The following is an 18,666-nucleotide window of genomic DNA, read 5'->3' on the forward strand; positions in this document are numbered from 1 at the left end:
CTTGATTAAATAAGTGTCAAGATTTTAGATAGTTGTTAAAATCAGTAAAGAAATTTAAATTATTTTTTTTAAGGTAATAATCCTTTATTTTGTACTTCTAAATATTTCAAAGTTATGTATGGTGTCTATCGCTAGAATTTTCAATATCAAGAGTCAAATGTTATATAAAACAGTACAAATGTTTTATATCATCCACCTCAAACTGAAAATGCAAAGCTTGTAGACTTTTTTAATGATTATCTTGATCAGGTTAGTGCGTTTGAGGGTGTCAACATTATTGTAGGAGACTTTAATTTTGATTTACTTAAACCTTCGTTTTATGGTGAAAAAATTCTCTCTTCCATATACTAAATGGTGTTTTCTCAAATTGTTAACTTCCCTACTCGTATTACAGAGAGAAGTCAGACATTAATTGATTATATTGTAACTAATAATGCGAATTTGTCATTTAAGGTTCATTTAACACCTAAGATAAGTGATCATTGTATTCTGGCTGTACATCCTGCTCTGAAAATAAACGAAAACCGTGATGTGATTATTAATCGGAGGTGTATAAAGAGCTACAATGTAAACCAACTCCATGATTAAATAAAAAATAATATGTTACCATCATATATTTGTAAGAAGGTGAAGTTTTTTAGAGATGTTCATCATTATCAAACTCGAAACTGTAACAATTTCATACTGATCGATAGGTGTAACTCTAACCAGATGTTAAATTCTGTCCTACAGAGAGGCTTACAAGATTTTAATAGATTACCAACAAGCATAAGAGACTGTGATTCTGTAAATAATTTTAAAAGGCTGGTTAGGGCACATATATTGTCCTAGGATTTTTGTTACCCTTGCCTTATTTTTTTTTTTAAATTTTCATTTTGTTTACTTTTTATAGTATGTTCTTCAGTATGTAGTATTTTTAGTTGTATAGTATGTAGTATCACTATTTTAGTTTAACACTTATTTTAAGTTTAATTTTAGTATGTGGCTTGAATTATTATAGTAAATATATGTGCAGATAAATATTGTAGTGAAGTGAGAACAATGATGAGGTGTTTGTGGGTGGCAGAAGAGCTGTGTTTGCTATCCATGGAACAACCGGGATACTGAAAAAGTATTCATGGATTAACCGGGATTTGACATGGTCTCGGGATCGGGATACCCAGCATTTGATATTTATTGCTTACTTATATGGTAGTCTTGCTGACTAAATATGTTATTGAATTAGCTTTATAAACATTATTATTAAAATTATATGTATTTTTATTTTTATTAATTTTTTGGGAAATTTGTTGTCTTTGTATGTAGCTATTTATGCTAAATAAAGATTATTATTATTATTATTATTATTTTGTATATTTTATTAAGGTCATTTTGAAGAAAATACATATCATATCAACTCTAACGCAAAACTACAAAAAAATCATAATTTAGAATGAATACATATTTTCTTATATTAAATATTGTTTTTTTAATAAAAAAAAACAAAACACTATTTTTAAATTAAAATATTCAAAAAAAATTAATTTTTTCTCTAAAACTGGCTCTATAATCGATTTTTTAAATAAATAGTTTTTCATTAAATTTTTTACAACTTTGATATATATGCGGCGTTAATTTTTTATAATTTAAAATTAATTTAAAAAAAATAATTCTATACATATTTCCGCTATGAAAAATCAGTAAGAAAACTACAATTTTAAACAAAATAATAAAATATATGTAATTTCATGTTTTACAATTATTTTCCTAGTTTTGTGTTCTTTAGTCAATGAATAAAAATCATTTACAAAAGTTGTATTTTTTCATAATAAAATATTTATTAAAACTTTAAAAAAATTAAATAATTTCTTTATTTGTTAATGTAATAATATTTATTAAAGGAATTCATAATTATAAATTTATAAATAACAACATTGGTATTAATTTTAATTAAAAATCTCTATGAAAAACCAATAAGAAAAAAAAAAAAAAAAAAAAAAGGTATATCATTTTGAGACTGAGACTTGGAGTTTTCATTTTTTTTTTCTCTAGTTACGTAGGTCTCTTTGAGATAATGGACGAGTTCTTTCAATAAGAAAATTATAGTTCCAAGCAAAAATACATCTTTGGTTAATTTAAATAATTATTATTGTCTTCCTTAATAAAATTATCAAAATAAAAACTAAAATTAATATTTTTTTAAAATAAATTTCAAATACCTACTTAATTTGTGTCCTATATTTTTTACAACTGTTATGTATATTCTTTTTTAATAAAAATTAGTCTTTTTTTTACGCTTTTTACTTTGATTTGAATTATTCTGTTAATAACTTAATATTTATTATGATTTTTATTTAAGGCAATTAATTATGATTGATTGTCCGACCTTCTACTACTGTAATAAGAACTCTTTGTTATTAAAAATTATTTTCTACTTTTTAGTTTGATTAGCAATAAAAGCGTGTTCTTTTAACTATTATTTATTTTAATTAATATGTCTCAATGCTTATTTTTATTAATTTTTCTTTAACTAAATTAGTTAAGAAATATGTTGTTTTTTTCATTAGTTAAATCATCATCTACTTTCTTATGTTTAAACATCGTCATTGTTTTTTTTTATTATTTATATTTATTTATTTATTCATATTTTTTCTTTTATTTCACCGAAAATGTTAAAAATTGTTATCAAAGTCAGCAAAAAATCTAATTTTAGGTGACATTTTTTAAATTGAAATAAACCTTACAATTTTCAATAGATAACTTAAAGTTTTAAGATCATTTTTAGCGCAAAAAACTGACATATTTAAACAAAACAATTAATCTCAGGGAATTTCAATTTCATAACTCTTATTTCAATTAATTTTTTTTCATAATAAAACGTTGGAGATTTTTGGTGTCATTTTTATTGGCATTTATGAAGATATTGACTTATTTCATTATTCGATAATGGTTGAACTATTAAAAAGATGATGGTACTGTAGTAAGTATAGAGATTTTCCTGTTAAAAAAATAATTTCTGGGTTGATTTTCAATACTTACACAAACAACAAGTAATTTTTTTGTGTATTTTGTCTGTGTTTGGCTTTTATTAATTGGGGATGATTAGTTCTATACTCTATGCTCAGATATGTTTCGTAAACTTTCTCAGGAATGAGGATTTGATTGCACTTACACCAGCCCCTATTTCCCACAATTTAATGGGTACAATTAAAAATATATTCAATTAATGTTTTTATGATAAAACAGATCTTTTTTAGCTCTTTTAGAATTATATAGCACCTATTTTATTAAATATTGAGAATGATCTCAGTTGCCCTTCATACAAAAATACATTTGTTGTTCAAAACATTTTGGACATTATTAACTGACATTCGTTAACAGTTTAATTTCGAAGATCTTTAAGAGAGCATTTGTGACAATGACTTTGATTTTTACATGACCCCATTAAAAAAATCTAAAGGGATAAGATCGGGAGATCTAGCAGGCCAATCCCTTGTCTAGGAAATACGTTGTTCAGAAAATTACCAACTTAATGGTGCCCTATCTTGTTCAAACATCAGTTCATTTTTTCAAAAGTTATCATCTTATTCAAGTTACTCAGTTATTCCGGGATTGATGAAGTTCCAAGTAGTTAGTATTATTATCCAAGTCTTTAGCATTAGGATTTTATTAATTTAAAAAAAAAAATTATAATAGAACCTTGGTGCTTTTTTGGTGTTATTTTTATAACTATGCTCATAACACACTTCCCGATTTTTACATTTTAACCATGCAAAACATTCAAAAATCCCTTGGCCCTCGGTACTTAAAAAAATTCAGCATGAATCCCACTTCTCACCTAATTGAAACTTTTTCTAATCACAAAAAAACCCTAAACAAGAACAATAAAGTTAATTAGACCGACCGGTTCATTCCACGCCTCCACTTTAATAAATTCATAATAGATCAAAAGCAACAATTACATAAATAAGATTAAAAGCGGTACGAGTGGGCGAAAAGGGCGTCACACCGAGGGGGTTGAAGGGGGTGGCCGCCGGATTGAAATGTTTTGGTCTAAACGCGCAGCAGGACGACGCAGTAGCGTTTCCAGAACGAGTAATTAAAGAGAGCGGTCGTAATTTCATTTATTAGTTTTGTGAGACTGTCGTAGTTGTCGTCGTAGTAGTTGTCGTTGGTGACCCAGAATTTCGAATTAGAGGGATTTTGTGGGCCCCGACTAACGAGGCATCCGTATTATCGCTCAGAATGGGGAGGCGCGGGGAGGTTTTGAGGTTTTCACACCACCAAGACGGGCTTGATTTCATTACCCGACTTTCCTCAGTTCGAATTAAAATCTTTGTCAAGTTTCGCATCTAAACCGGGAAAGGGGGCCGAACGCTCGGTCTCTGTTTCCCTCTCTAAACCCAGTTTGCATCTGTTTTACGGTTAGTTCTTTATGCATATTGTAGCCGGTTAATAATTAACAGAGAGCGGCATATTTAAATTGAATAGTGTTCATTTTATACTGGTTAACAGGAAGTTGAGGTAGAACGGGAGGGTGTTTTTAGTTTCATTTTAGTACAGTAAATATTATTTTTTAGAATCAGTCATGACGTGACTATTTAATTAAATTTATTAATTTTTTCTTCCAACAAGCAATTGCTCAATTTACAAAAATATAAAACATTTTACAAGAGAAAAAAAACTTAACCTACACTACACATTGCACAAAGATTATAACGATACAAGAGAACTTAAAAAATAGATCTCTGGTAATAAAGGGATTATGTTCATAATTGGTTCGGTGGAATTAAGGTCTGAAAAGTCTGCCTATAAGAAACATGCAAACCAATTTTACCGAGTATATCTGGACAGCAAGATCCAGAATGAAGGATGTCATAAAAGATTGATAGGTCAACTCAATTTCGTGATAGATAATGGAAAGTGAAAGGCAACGTAACTTAAAATGCGTGCTATTCAATGATCTGAATGTAACAATAAAATGACCAAATACATGAATCATGCTCTAGGTGAGTACGAACTAGTGCACAGTAAAGAAGTCTAGTGTACCTCTTAATGAAACCCAACATTTGCATAGCCTTTGATAAAATTGTTGTAACAAGAAAAAAATCTACATAGTAATCTTCTACACTAGATAACACTTCCAGGGCAGTACTACTAATAGTATACACATAATTAAACTCACCTGTACCACGAGCGTGATATGTACTGGTATTTAAGACCATGTAATTAACGGTGCTTAAAGTAGCATGCTATATAAATCAAGCTAAAATTTGAAATATGATAAGCCTTGAGATCATCTGCAAATTTCAGATAGTACACCAGATGGAGCCTATACTCCACAGTCTACGTCTTTTAGACAAGTAGCTTTTCATCTGCATATATAGCGAAACAATAGAGCCGTACTTGCTTAATTTTTTTAACAAAATTAAACGATTGAGGTGGTCAAAGGCTTAACTGAAGTCCGTATACACCGTATGTACGTGAAAACTTTCAGACAAGTAGACCGCCTTGACCTAAAACTAAATTATCTGTCTAATTAAAATACCAAGATGAATAAAAAGCTTTGGAATAGAACTAAGGATACCTATTGATGAAGTAAGTAAAGAAGTAAGTAAGTAACTAAGTACTGTAGAAGAAGGTTCCCTTAAGACTCTGTAATTGTTTTTATTTATCTGGACCGAAGAGATCTGAAAATATTTCAATTTTTGGGACACTTGGACTGGAAAATCAAATTATTAGGAGTAGATGTCTATGAAGGTCAATAACTCTAAAGGTTGTACTCCAATCATTTGAAACCCCTAATAAACTCTGTAGAATAACGTTTTTCTAATATTATGGAGTTAATTTCATTCATCTGCATCCAACAATCCAAAAAAAAAATTTAAATTATGGGACGCCTGGACTTAAAAATCAAATTATTCAGACTAGAGGCTAATGAAAGTTTATAGCTCCAAAGGTTTTACTCCAATCACTTGAAACTCTTAACAAACTTTGTAAAATAATGCGTTCCTAATACTACAAAGTTGATTTTATTCATCTAAACCTAATAATCCCAGAGAAATTTAAATTTCTGGGACGCCTAGACTTGAAAATTAAATTTTTTGGACTAGAGGCCAATGAAGGTCAATAGCTCTAACGGTTCTACTCCAATCCATTAAAACCCTTAACAAACTTTATAAAATGACGTTTTCTTATCACTTCAAAGTTAATTTAATTGATCTACAACTAATAGTCCCGGAGATATTTCAATATTTGGGACGCTTGGACAAGAAAATCAAATTATTCGCACTAAAGGTCAATGAAAGTTTATAGCTCCAAAGGTTTTACTATAATCACTTAAAACTCTTAACAAACTTTATAAAATAATGCGTTCCTAATACTACAAAGTTGATTTTATTCATCTAAACCTAATAATCACGGAAAAATTTGAACTTTTGGGACGCCTAGACTTGAAAATTAAATTTTTTGGAGTAGAGGCCAATGAAGGTCAATAGCTCCAACTGTTCTACGCCAATCCATTAAAACCCTTAACAAACTTTATAAAATGACGTTTTCTTATCACTCCAAAGTTAATTTATTTGATCTGCAACTAATAGTCCCGACGATATTTTAATTTTTGGGACGCGTAGACAAGAAAATCAAATTATTCGCACTAAAGATCAATGAAAGTTTATAGCTCCAAAGGTTTTACTCCAATCACTTAAAACTCTTAACAAACTTTATAAAATAATGCGTTTTTAATACTACAAAGTTGATTTTATTCTTCTAAACCTAATTATTCTGGAGAAATTTGAACTTTTGGGACGCCTAGACTTGAAAATTAAATTTTTTGGACTAGAGGCCAATGAAGGTCAATAGCTCTAACGGTTCTACTCCAATCCATTAAAACCCTTAACAAACTTTATAAAATGACGTTTTCTTATCACTTCAAAGTTAATTTAATTGATCTACAACTAATAGTCCCGGCGATATGTCAATTTTTGGGACGCCTGGACTAGAAAATCAAATTACTCGGACTAAAGGTCAATGAAAGTTTATAGCTCCAAAGGTTTTACTCCAATCACTTAAAACTTTTAACAAACTTTGTAAAATAATGCGTTCCTAATACTACAAAGTTGATTTTATTCATCTAAACCTTATAATCCCGGAGAAATTTGAACTTTTGGGACGCCTAGACTTGAAAATTAAATTTTTTGGACTAGAGGCCAATGAAGGTCAATAGCTCTAACGGTTCTACTCCAATCCATTAAAACCCTTAACAAACTTTATAAAATGACGTTTTCTTATCACTTCAAAGTTAATTTAATTGATCTACAACTAATAGTCCCGGCGATATGTCAATTTTTGGGACGCCTGGACTAGAAAATCAAATTACTCGGACTAAAGGTCAATGAAAGTTTATAGCTCCAAAGGTTTTACTCCAATCACTTAAAACTTTTAACAAACTTTGTAAAATAATGCGTTCCTAATACTACAAAGTTGATTTTATTCATCTAAACCTTATAATCCCGGAGAAATTTGAACTTTTGGGACGCCTAGACTTGAAAATTAAATTTTTTGGACTAGAGTCTAATGAAGGTCAATAGCTCCAACGGCTCTACTCCAATCCATTAAAACCCTTAACAAACTTTATAAAATGACGTTTTCTTATCACTTCAAAGTTAATTTAATTGATCTACAACTAATAGTCCCGGAGATATTTCAATTTTTGGGACGCCTGGACTAGAAAACTAAATTATTCGGACTAAAGGTCAATGAAGGTTAATAGCTCTCAGAATTGTTTTCAGAAAATTGAAATAATGTTTTATTTATTTTAGGCATTTCGGGTTATTTCTTATGTATTTCAAATCTTAAATGAAATTTTCAGGCATTTGAAATACGTTTTTGTAACCTCAATTTTTTGCTTAATTCCAGTAATTTAAAAATATTATTTCGATATATTCCAGGCTTTTATACTAAGGTTTTAGATTATTCCAGATAATTATAAAATTATTTCAAATATCCCTAGAATACCGCACGAAATTACTCCAAATACTTGGCAAATATAAAAACATCTGATATACCAGAAATAAAATAAAAGTGATGAAGAATCTGCAATAAAATTTAAAATGCATTCAAAAGCCTGGACCAATTTTAAGAAAAACGATTTCAAATGATTACAACTTTAAAATCATGTTTTTAGTTTTATTGCAGGCATTCGAAATAATTTTTTTAGGTTTTAGGTATTTAAAATAATGTTTAAATAAGTAAGGTATGAAATCCTGTAATTACTTGGAATCGTTTATTCCAGGCATTTGAAATCGTTTTTCAGTCGTCTTCCAAGCATTTTGAGTCATTTTTATGTGACTTAGGCATTTGAAATGTTGCATAAAATGCCTGGAATAAAACTGGAAAAGGAATAATAATTTTTAATGTCGTCCAGGAAAGTTTCCATTTGATTTTAAGTATTTGGAGTTATTTTTTATTCTATTCTAGGCTCTTAATGGTTTTTACTTAATTCCAGGCATTTCAGGTGAGTTTTTACCTGCCAGGCATTTGGGGTCATTTTTTGTGATATTCCAGGGATATTTTAACTAATTTTAAAATTGCCTGGAATACATGGAAAAAAATATTTAACATGTTAAGAAAAAGAAAAATCAATTATCTATACCATATTTCACGAAAAACAACTCTCAGAATTGATTTCAGACATTTGAAATAATGTTTAATTTTAAATATTTTTTCGGTATATTCCCCAAAGGTTTTACTCCAACCACTTATAATTCTAAAATTATTTCAAATATCCCTGGAATATCGCACGAAATTACTCCAAATGCTTGGCAAATATAAAATCATCTGATATACCAGAAATAAAATAAAAGTGATAAAGAATCTGCAATAAAATTTAAAATTCATTCAAAAGCCTGCACCAATTTTAAGAAAAACAATTTCAAATGATTACAACTTTAATATCATGTTTTTAGTTTTATTGCAGGCATTCGAAATAATTTTTTTGGGTTTCAGGTATTTAAAATAATGTTTAAATAAGTAAGGTCCGAAATCCTGTAATTCCGTGGAATCGTTTATTCCAGGCATTTGAAATCGTTTTTCAGTCGTCTTCCAAGCATTTTGAGTCATTTTTATGTGACTTAGGCATTTGAAATGTTGCATAAAATGCCTGGAATAAAACTGGAAAAGGAATAATAATTTTTAATGTCGTCCAGGAAAGTTTTCATTTTATTTTAAGTATTTGGAGTTATTTTTTATTCTATTCTAGGCTCTTAATGGTTTTTACTTAATTCCAGGCATTTCAGGTGAGTTTTTACCTGCCAGGCATTTGGGGTCATTTTTTGTGATATTCCAGGGATATTTTAACTAATTTTAAAATTGCCTGGAATACATGGAAAAAAATATTTAACATGTTAAGAAAAAGAAAAATCAATTATCTATACCATATTTCACGAAAAACAACTCTCAGAATTGATTTCAGACATTTGAAATAATGTTTAATTTTAAATATTTTTTCGATATATTCCTCAAAGGTTTTACTCCAACCACTTATAATTTTAAAATTATTTCAAATATCCCTGGAATACCGCACGAAATTACTCTAAATGCCTGGCAAATATAAAATCATCTGATATACCCGAAATAAAATAAAAGTGATCCGCAATAAAATTTAAAATTCATTCAAAAGCCTGGACCAATTTTAAGAAAAACGATTTTAAATGATTACAACCTTAAAATCATGTTTTTAATTTTATTGCAGGCATTCGAAATAATTTTTTTGGGTTTCAGGTATTTAAAATAATGTTTAAATAAGTAAGGTATGAAATCCTGTAATTCCGTGGAATCGTTTATTCCAGGAATTTGAAATCGTTTTTCAGTCATCTTCCAAGCATTTTGAGTCATTTTTATGTGCCTTAGGTATTTGAAATGTTGCATAAAATGCCTGGAATAAAACTGGAAAAGGAATAATAACTTTTAATGTCGTCCAGGAAAGTTTTCATTTGATTTTAAGTATTTGGAGTTATTTTTTATTCTATTCTAGGCTCTTAATCGTTTTTACTTAATTCCAGGCATTTCAGGTGAGTTTTTACCTGCCAGGCATTTGGGGTCATTTTTTGTGATATTCCAGGGATATTTTAACTAATTTTAAAATTGCCTGGAATACATGGAAAAAATATTTAACATGTTAAGAAATAGAAAAATCAAAATTTTTTCGACTAGAGGTCAATGAAGATCAACAGCTCCAACGGTTCTACTCCAATCCCTTAAAAAACTCAACAAACTTAGTAGAACAATATTTTTTTAATACTATGAAGTTGATTTTAATCATCTGTACCTAACAGTCCGGGACATATTTCAATTTTTGGGACGCCTGGAATAGAAAATCAAATTATTCAGACTAGAGATTGATGAAGGTCAACAGCTTCAATGGTTCTACTCGAGTCACTTAAAACCCTTAACAAACTTTGTAGAATAATATTTTCTTAAGACTCCAAAGATATTTTTATTCGTCTACATCCAATAGTCCCAAAGATATTTTAATTTTTGAGACACCTGGACTAAAAAATCAACTTATTTGGAGTAGAGGTAAATGAAAGTCAATAGTTCCAAAGGTTCCACTCTAATCTCCTTATATCCTTAACAAACCTTGTTAACAAATGTTTCCTTAATACTTGACATTTAACATTATTTATTTACACCAAACAGTCTCGTCATTTCAGTCATTTTTGGGACGTGTCTCCTACAAAATCAAATTATTCGGTCTAGAGGTCGATTAAGGTCAATAGCTCCAAAGGTTTATTCCAGTCCTTTAACATCCTTAACAGTTCTTGTAGAATAATCATTTCTTAATACCCTACAGTTGATTTCATTTATCTACACACAATAGTCCAAGAGATATTTCAATTTTTGAGATGCCTGGACTTGAAAATCGAATTATTCAGACTAGAGATTGATGAAGGTCAATAGCTCTAACGGTTTTACTTCAGTCACCTAAAACCTTTAACAACCTTTGTGGAATAATGTTTTTTTAATACTCTAAATACATTTTCATTTGTCTACATCCAATAGTCCCAAAGATATTTCAATTTTTGAGACGCCTGGACGTGAATATCAAAATAAATCCAATAAATAAAAATTCTTTGACATGACCTAAAGTATGGTCCGCCACTGCTTCTAAATATCCAAACATTTTTCGAAAACAAAAATTCCCTAATTTAAATTAAAAATTCATTTCCTAAATACGTTAATCTCGATTTCCTTAAGAAAAGCCCTAGTGACTTTCATTATTATAATTTTAGCGGCTAAGCCAGAGCCTTTGCTTTTCTTAAAGCCCATTGTTTCCTTTTCCACAAAAGGGATGATGCCTTTGAAACATATAAAGTGAAAGAATTTCCCCTTTGTTTAAATACGGCGCTAATTTACTTCTTCTTTTCTGTGAAAGAAAAAACTTATTTTTTCCTCTTTTGGTATTAGTTGATTTAGGACCCAATTTATATGGATCCTAAAACTTCCTCGGGTTTCTTTGCAAAGGAGAATGTAAAGTATGGCAACTTTATTTATACGTGTTAAGATATTGTTTGCGTCAGCAATATACCACGACATAATAAAGATTTATAAAGCAATAAGGCAGTTCTTTTGAAAGCTTTTTGGTTTTCGTTTAACTCACTTTTAAGATTTATTTCCCTTACTTATGAATCTTTATAAATTCATATTAGAGCTATTTTTAGGATATATACTAACTAAAGTAATTTCCTATGTTCAATATTCAGCCTAATCTCGGTTATATGGGTTTTACCGAATGAAGTGGATCTCAAATAACCAAAATCAATTCGGTTCCGATATCAACTGGTACAAGTCCGGTTTGCAATTGAAATTGTTACTGCAATTAGCCATAACAAACAATTGAAACGGTCAATCAAATTGCAGTAGTCTATATGGGGAAGTTTATTAGGATAAGGGGTATTATACAATATGTACTAATTTTTAGTTCTTTTTTCTAAATAAAAAACAAATATTTTATTTTGATTCTTTATTTATTATGAGTCCATAATATTGATCTAAAAAAAGGAAAACTGAGACAAAAATTCGAGATTTTGGCTCTCCTTAAAGCGGGAACAGACTAAGCAAATATTGTTGAGCAAAAGTTGATCAACTGTTGAGCAAAAGTTGATCAACTGTTGGCAAACAAACGTCGATGATTGTTGGAAAACATCGGCGAACCTTGTTGCTGAAAAGTTCGTTCTCGCATGGTGCACGTTTTTATTAACGAAAATTAAAAAATCGCGTAACTGCAGAAAGCGACGGTGGTGGCAAAGAAGTATATTCGCAAACGGAAAACGGAAGTTTTTACCAGAACTAAGAATGGAAGACCAAATGCTGTTTAAAAACTTTACTCGAGTTAATGCAACCGCATTTTGATATAGGTCTGAAAAGGAGAAAAGTCTCGAGTGTTTGGTGACTTATATATATATTTTTCTCAGTTCTTTATGATCCCAAGTAATAATTCAAAATTGTCTTTTTCTATTGTGGATTATTCAATTACGTACGGCAAGAATCATTATAATTCGATTTTTCCATTAATATGATGACTCGAGTATAAACCTAAGAAGGGAACTGGGAGATTTATATACTAAAAAATTTCGTTTTTAATTACTCATGTTATTATTAATCTTTATTTATGCCTCAAGCTATATACAATTTTGTTTTCACTCAACCCTACATAGTTATATCATAAACCTGATTTAAATGACTCCTTTATTTGATTTCTTTATACCTATAAGAATCTGCATATGAAATTGTATAAAAAAAGCATAACATAAAAGGATACAAGAGACTTTTTTTTATTATTGACAAGTCTCATACACGAAAAGCTTATCTGTTTAAGTATTCCATTAAAAGTGAAACTCTTACGTTACAAAAATAATTTCTCATGCCCACGCCTTACATTTTCCTCTAACATGACAACTCCATTAAACCAAGAAGAAAGTATAGATGCCTCGGGAAATTCAAAATATCTCTTCGTAAAAATAACTTCTTTATAAAAAAAATTACACCTTAGGTTTGTTTATGTAGGTAGTATATTATACACATAAATAGAGAACTTCTAAATAATTATTATAAAACAGTTTACAGACGTACCTACGCAGTGTGTAAATATTCTCAAATTGGCATGCCCTATTTCCCTTAAAACTTTCCATAAATAAACCCAAAAAAAAACAATTTTTAGGCCTGACTATATTATGTGCTCCCTCTGAAAATCTTCGCGGTTTTTCACGGAAAACTTTTTTATACCGCCATAAACAAAACACTTAGGCACAATATGTAGTCATTCGCAGTTTTTGAAGTGAGATATCCGCGGGAATATAAAGTGTACCCGCCGAAAAAAAACGAAAACGATGGGGTGGGAGGAATATGAAAATATCGCCCTGGTTGTCGTGTGAAATTTGACTAACGTCTTTGACGAGTTTTCCACCCGCGGTGTGGAGTAACATTTTACTTTTAAATGAAAATGTCAAGGATAAAAAAAAATTGAAATAAAAACTCTTTAGGATTTACAGGAATAATAAAAAAGAAAAGGGATTTATTAAGGCATAACTTAAATGGGCATGAATCCGTTTTATGTAATTTTAGTTGAAATTCGAGACTTTACTGTTAAACATTTATCATTTTCACATAAGTAACAATTTTTATTTTTTTTTGTTTTAAGACTTGCTTAGAAAAGTATAAAGGATTAAAAACGAACTTCGTATATTAAAAGTTAGGATCGAAATTGATTGAGATCGAGTGTTAATAGTACAATTCCCGTGAAGTTTTGTGCAATAGCAATTGATCACCGAGGGTGATTAAGGGGTTGGTGTGTATTAAAAGGGTCGAATGAGGAATGAAGCGAGATTTTTTTCTTAATATTAGTAAGCAGAGGTATTCCAATGTTGGTGCTAAAAGTTGAAAATGGGGTGAAAGTTTAAAAGTAATGTAAATTTTAGTAGTAAGTAAGTATAATTTTTTATATCATTCTAATGATTATTCCATATTTTTTTTAATTAAGGATTAATTTGAATTATTTAATAATAAGAAAATTAAAGAAATGTAAATTTTTACAATAATTTTGTCCAATTTAATAATGCTGTTTTTATACTAAATAATTATACATAAAATTATATCAAATTTAAATAAACAGTGTTATTTAATTAAATTTTGAATATTTTCTGCAAAAACATTGTTTTTTATTAACACAACCCTTGCCCCCCCACCCACCCCAAACATTTTACCAGTAGGAAATTTTTTTGAAAAATCACTGTTTTTCGTTCATAATATCTAATCCAAAAGCACTGTTTTTGTATTAAATATTTATTAATATACATATATAAAATTATATGTAATTTAGATAAACAAACTGTTTTATTAGATTAAATATTAACGACGAAATCAGGTGTTATTCATTAGTTTTTTTTTGAAAAACAATGATTTTTGAAAACTATTTCTTACTGGTAAGTTGTGTGGGGTGGGTGGGGGGGGGGCAAGGGTAAGATTAATGAAAAACGTTTTTTTTTGCAGAAAATAATTATCTAAGGAAAAAATGCTATTTAAGAAAATTATAGGTGATAAAAAAATCTACAGTTTTCCTGTACTTTTCTCATACAACCCTAAAGTTCTATACGATTCTGTTTACACAAGGGAGAATATTTAATCATTAAAAAAAATTGACAAGGAATTTACATAGCTAGTTTTTACACTCGATTACTACACCTTCAATATATAGGGTGTCTCCTTTTTCATAGGGACTTATTGCTATCTCCTATACTATAAAAGATACGAAGGCGGTTAAATTAGAAAAAAGTTGCGGCATTTTATTCTGATTAAAAAAGTGTATTTAGATTTTTTATATGACGTTTCGTTTTTGAGATATCATCATCAATTTTTTTTTTAAAATACGGACCTGGATTTTTTATTTTATATTTAAAAAGAATTTTTATTTTCTTTTTCAACAATGTATAACTCAAATGTCTGTCTCGACGTTTCGGTATAAAAATAGCAGTTTTCAAGCTTTTTTCTTTAATACGGACCTGATTAGTATTTACAAAATTAAAATACGGCAGATTTGGGTTGAGTTGGGTTAGCTGCTAATATTATTCACTAACATCAACTGCGGCTGATATTTTTTAATGTGGTTAGCTGCATGGAGAGCCACCTTTAATGAAAATGGAACCGTGCTTGCCGAATGGTTCAAACTTTATAACAATGTCAGATTTATTACGGCTGTGACTTATTTAGGTAGGCCATGAAAACAAAAATATGTCGTAGCTACGACAACAATTATTATTATTAATTACAACAAAATTATTAAAATATTACTTTGATATTTTAACGTTTTGCCGTAAGTTAGTTTCTTAAATTAGTTTAAAAGCTTTGGTTGTTTCCTTAGCTATTTTCCTAGTTCAATATTAACAAAATAAATACAAGTTGTAAAATGGTACGGTATAGTGATAGTGAAAAAAAGGACATGTGCGATGTTTTTATAAGATGTTATCGAAAGGTTGATGATGCAGTAAGGGAGTATGCTAGATTATATCCAAACAGAACTGCTCCAGCGCGGACAACTTTCTATTTGGTTTCAAGAAACCTTACCGAATTTGGATGTGTATCAAAAAAACGCGGAAAAAACCGTGCCAAGAATACACACAACGATGTTAATATTTTAGCTCAAATTCATCTTTATCCGGAGTCTTCATTAAGAATTATAGGTTCTGAATGTGGGATACATCCTTCAGTGGTCGGAAAAATTTTAAAGAAACACAGGTATCATGACTACAAGTTCCAACCGGTTCAGAAACTGCATCCAGGTGATTCAGAACGCAGACTTGTTTTCTGCCGTTGGTATCAAGAGATGGTAAATGCAGACCCGATGTTCTCTACGACCATTTTATGGACCGACGAAACTACATTCACTAATAGTGGCATGTTTAATCGAAAAAATAAGCATTTATATGCGCAAAATAACCCACATTTACTAGAAGAAACTAAATCCAAAATCGATTTAGTCTTAATATGTGGTGCGGAATCATCGATAATAGGCTAATAGGTCCCAAAATTATTAATGGAAATTTAAATGGTGAAAGGTACGTTAACCTATTGACGGAAGTTATGGGTGAAATTCCATTGGAAACATTAAGAAGTATTCGGTGGTTTATGCAGGATGGCTGTGCCGCTCACAATTCCGCTGTTGCCCGAGATTTTCTCGACACAAATTTGCCTAATTGCTGGGTAGGAACAAATGGTCCTGTAAGGTGGCCTCCTCGTTCCTCATGCCTTAATCCTCTGGATTACTTCTCATGGGGATTTTTAAAAAATAAAGTTAATAACAGTGAAATAAATAATATGGAGGTGTTAACACATCAGGTCACTGCTGCATTTAGAGATTTAAAGCCCGAATAATTAACCCGCTCAATAGAGAATTTAGAATTAAGGACCGTAAAATGCATTGAACATAATGGGGGTCACTTCGAAAATTTTTTGTAAATAGTGTAAATGTTATTTGTAAAAAACTGCTTTATAAGCAAGAAAAACAGCAACTTTTCTTGACTAATTTATATAAAGAGAATGTTGTTTCTTTAGTTAAATCGCATTGTTTTGTTATTTTTTTGGTTAATACACGTTTGTCATTTGTTTGTAAAGTAAATAAAATATTTCTTATTAAAAGTGTAAAATTCTATTTTATTTACACATTTATTATTCCCCTTCTAAATCTAAAACAAGTACTCGTAAATTAAAAGAACCATACCAAATTATCGAAATTCTTTTTCTTACCCACAAAAAAAAGGGCACTGTAGTTTTAAAATTTTATGTTTGATATTGAAGATAAATAGGTATATGCATTCAAAAGGTATTTTAATTTTGTAAATACTAATCAGGTCCGTATTAAAGAAAAAAGCTTGAAAACTGCTATTTTTATACCGAAACGTCGAGACAGACATTTAAGTTATACATTGTTGAAAAGGAAAATAAAAATTCTTTTTAAATATAAAATAAAAAATCCAGGTCCATATTTAAAATAAAAAGTTGATGATGATATTTAAACAACGAAACGTCGCATAAAAAATCTAAATACACTTTTTTAATCAGAATAAAATGCCGCAACTTTTTTCTAATTTAACCGCCCTCGTATCTTTCATAGTATAGGAGATAGCAATACTGTCACTATGAAAAAGGAGACACCCTGTATAATAAAATGACTCCGATATCACATATATGCCACTGTGTAGGATACGATATAATTTTCAGACACGTATATATCTTATAGTGGAATAATAGAATATCATACACAAAGAAATCTAGAAAAAAATGGAAAATTCAGTAGCATGTATGAAACAATAATTATACTAAACAAAAATTAAATTTATTTTAGAAAAACCCAGTAGCGTATTTTTTTTTTAATAAAGAATATTTATGATAAATCCCTTAGGGATGCCATTGATAAAAAGTTAAAAATGAAAAAAAAAGTAAAAATGTACATCTGGTGTAAACCAAAAATAAACGTTTATTTAACTATCGTGCGTTGCTTGAGCTACTTAAAAAATTTACTTTTAAAATGCGTGGAGGCAAAGGTCAAAGGTTACTTATTAAAAACTATTTTCAGTTCCTTGAAATGCCAGGACAAAAATCAAAGAAAGTCTTAAAAAAAGTGGAACAAAAATAACGTTTCATTATCAAAAATGCCCTCTTTACATAATTGATTTTTTTGCAATTATCTGTATAAAATTAAAATTACAAAAATAAAAATAAACTGGCAAAAAAAGAAATTAAAAAAATTAACTTTATAAACCAAAATTAAAAAAAAACTTTCATTATTACACTTACTGTGAACAAATAAAGTTAAATTACATGTGTTTCTAGTATCAGACATCATCATAAATAACAACAAATTTTACTTAAACAAAGCCGCAAATGTTTCATCATTTAATTAAAATCATCATGCCTTAAAAACACCTATAGACTTATCATATCCAATATTAATCAAAATGTTCCGATGATGCTCTGAACCACACGCAACCCGTGCATTTTTTTGATGATCTTACCCAAAATAAATTACATAAAACGCTCTTCGATCTATCTGTAATCTATAATGTTTAAGAGACCTTCGATCACTTGTGGTTCTTTTTATTTACCAATAGTAAGTGATATAATGGAATTATCGCTATTTTTAGAGGCTGGATGGATTTTTGTTGAAGAGAATCTGAAATTAAGTAATCAATATTTATTAAGGCCAAGAGAACAGACACTGATAAGTGTCTAATTTCTTAGCGTTATTCCAGTAGGTCTCTTTATTGCTTAGTTAAAACCATTACTATAAATACTATTTAAGATTTTGTTACTATAAAAAAATTTTGTGAATATGTCAAAATTAAAATCCCATTAAAATCAATAACTTATTAAGTAATGTTCAAAAAAATTTTTAAATTTATCATTTTCATCCTGAGGTGAATGATTGAAAGTGGCCACTAATTGACAGCTCAACAAGCATGTAAATTTTACCTGCATCAGATACGAGTACTATAGTCTTAACCTTATATTTAATATCACCTCTGATCAAGGCAATGTTCTACTGTTTTACTCGTACATTATTCCAAATTTTACCATCAATGATCAACTCTCATCCTTCCCTCCAACAATTTAATGATATTTTCAAAAATAAATTGA

General features: G+C 29.4%; 1 protein-coding gene across 1 annotated transcript in view; it reads right to left on the reverse strand.

The window, feature by feature from the left end:
- Positions 1-18,666, reverse strand: part of LOC126737504 (voltage-dependent calcium channel gamma-4 subunit) — a 361,580-nt gene that overhangs the window by 217,759 nt on the left and 125,155 nt on the right. The gene's annotated exons all lie outside the window — the stretch shown is intronic.

This window comes from Anthonomus grandis, chromosome 6 (assembly GCF_022605725.1).
Source record: "Anthonomus grandis grandis chromosome 6, icAntGran1.3, whole genome shotgun sequence".
NCBI lineage: Eukaryota > Metazoa > Arthropoda > Insecta > Coleoptera > Curculionidae > Anthonomus > Anthonomus grandis.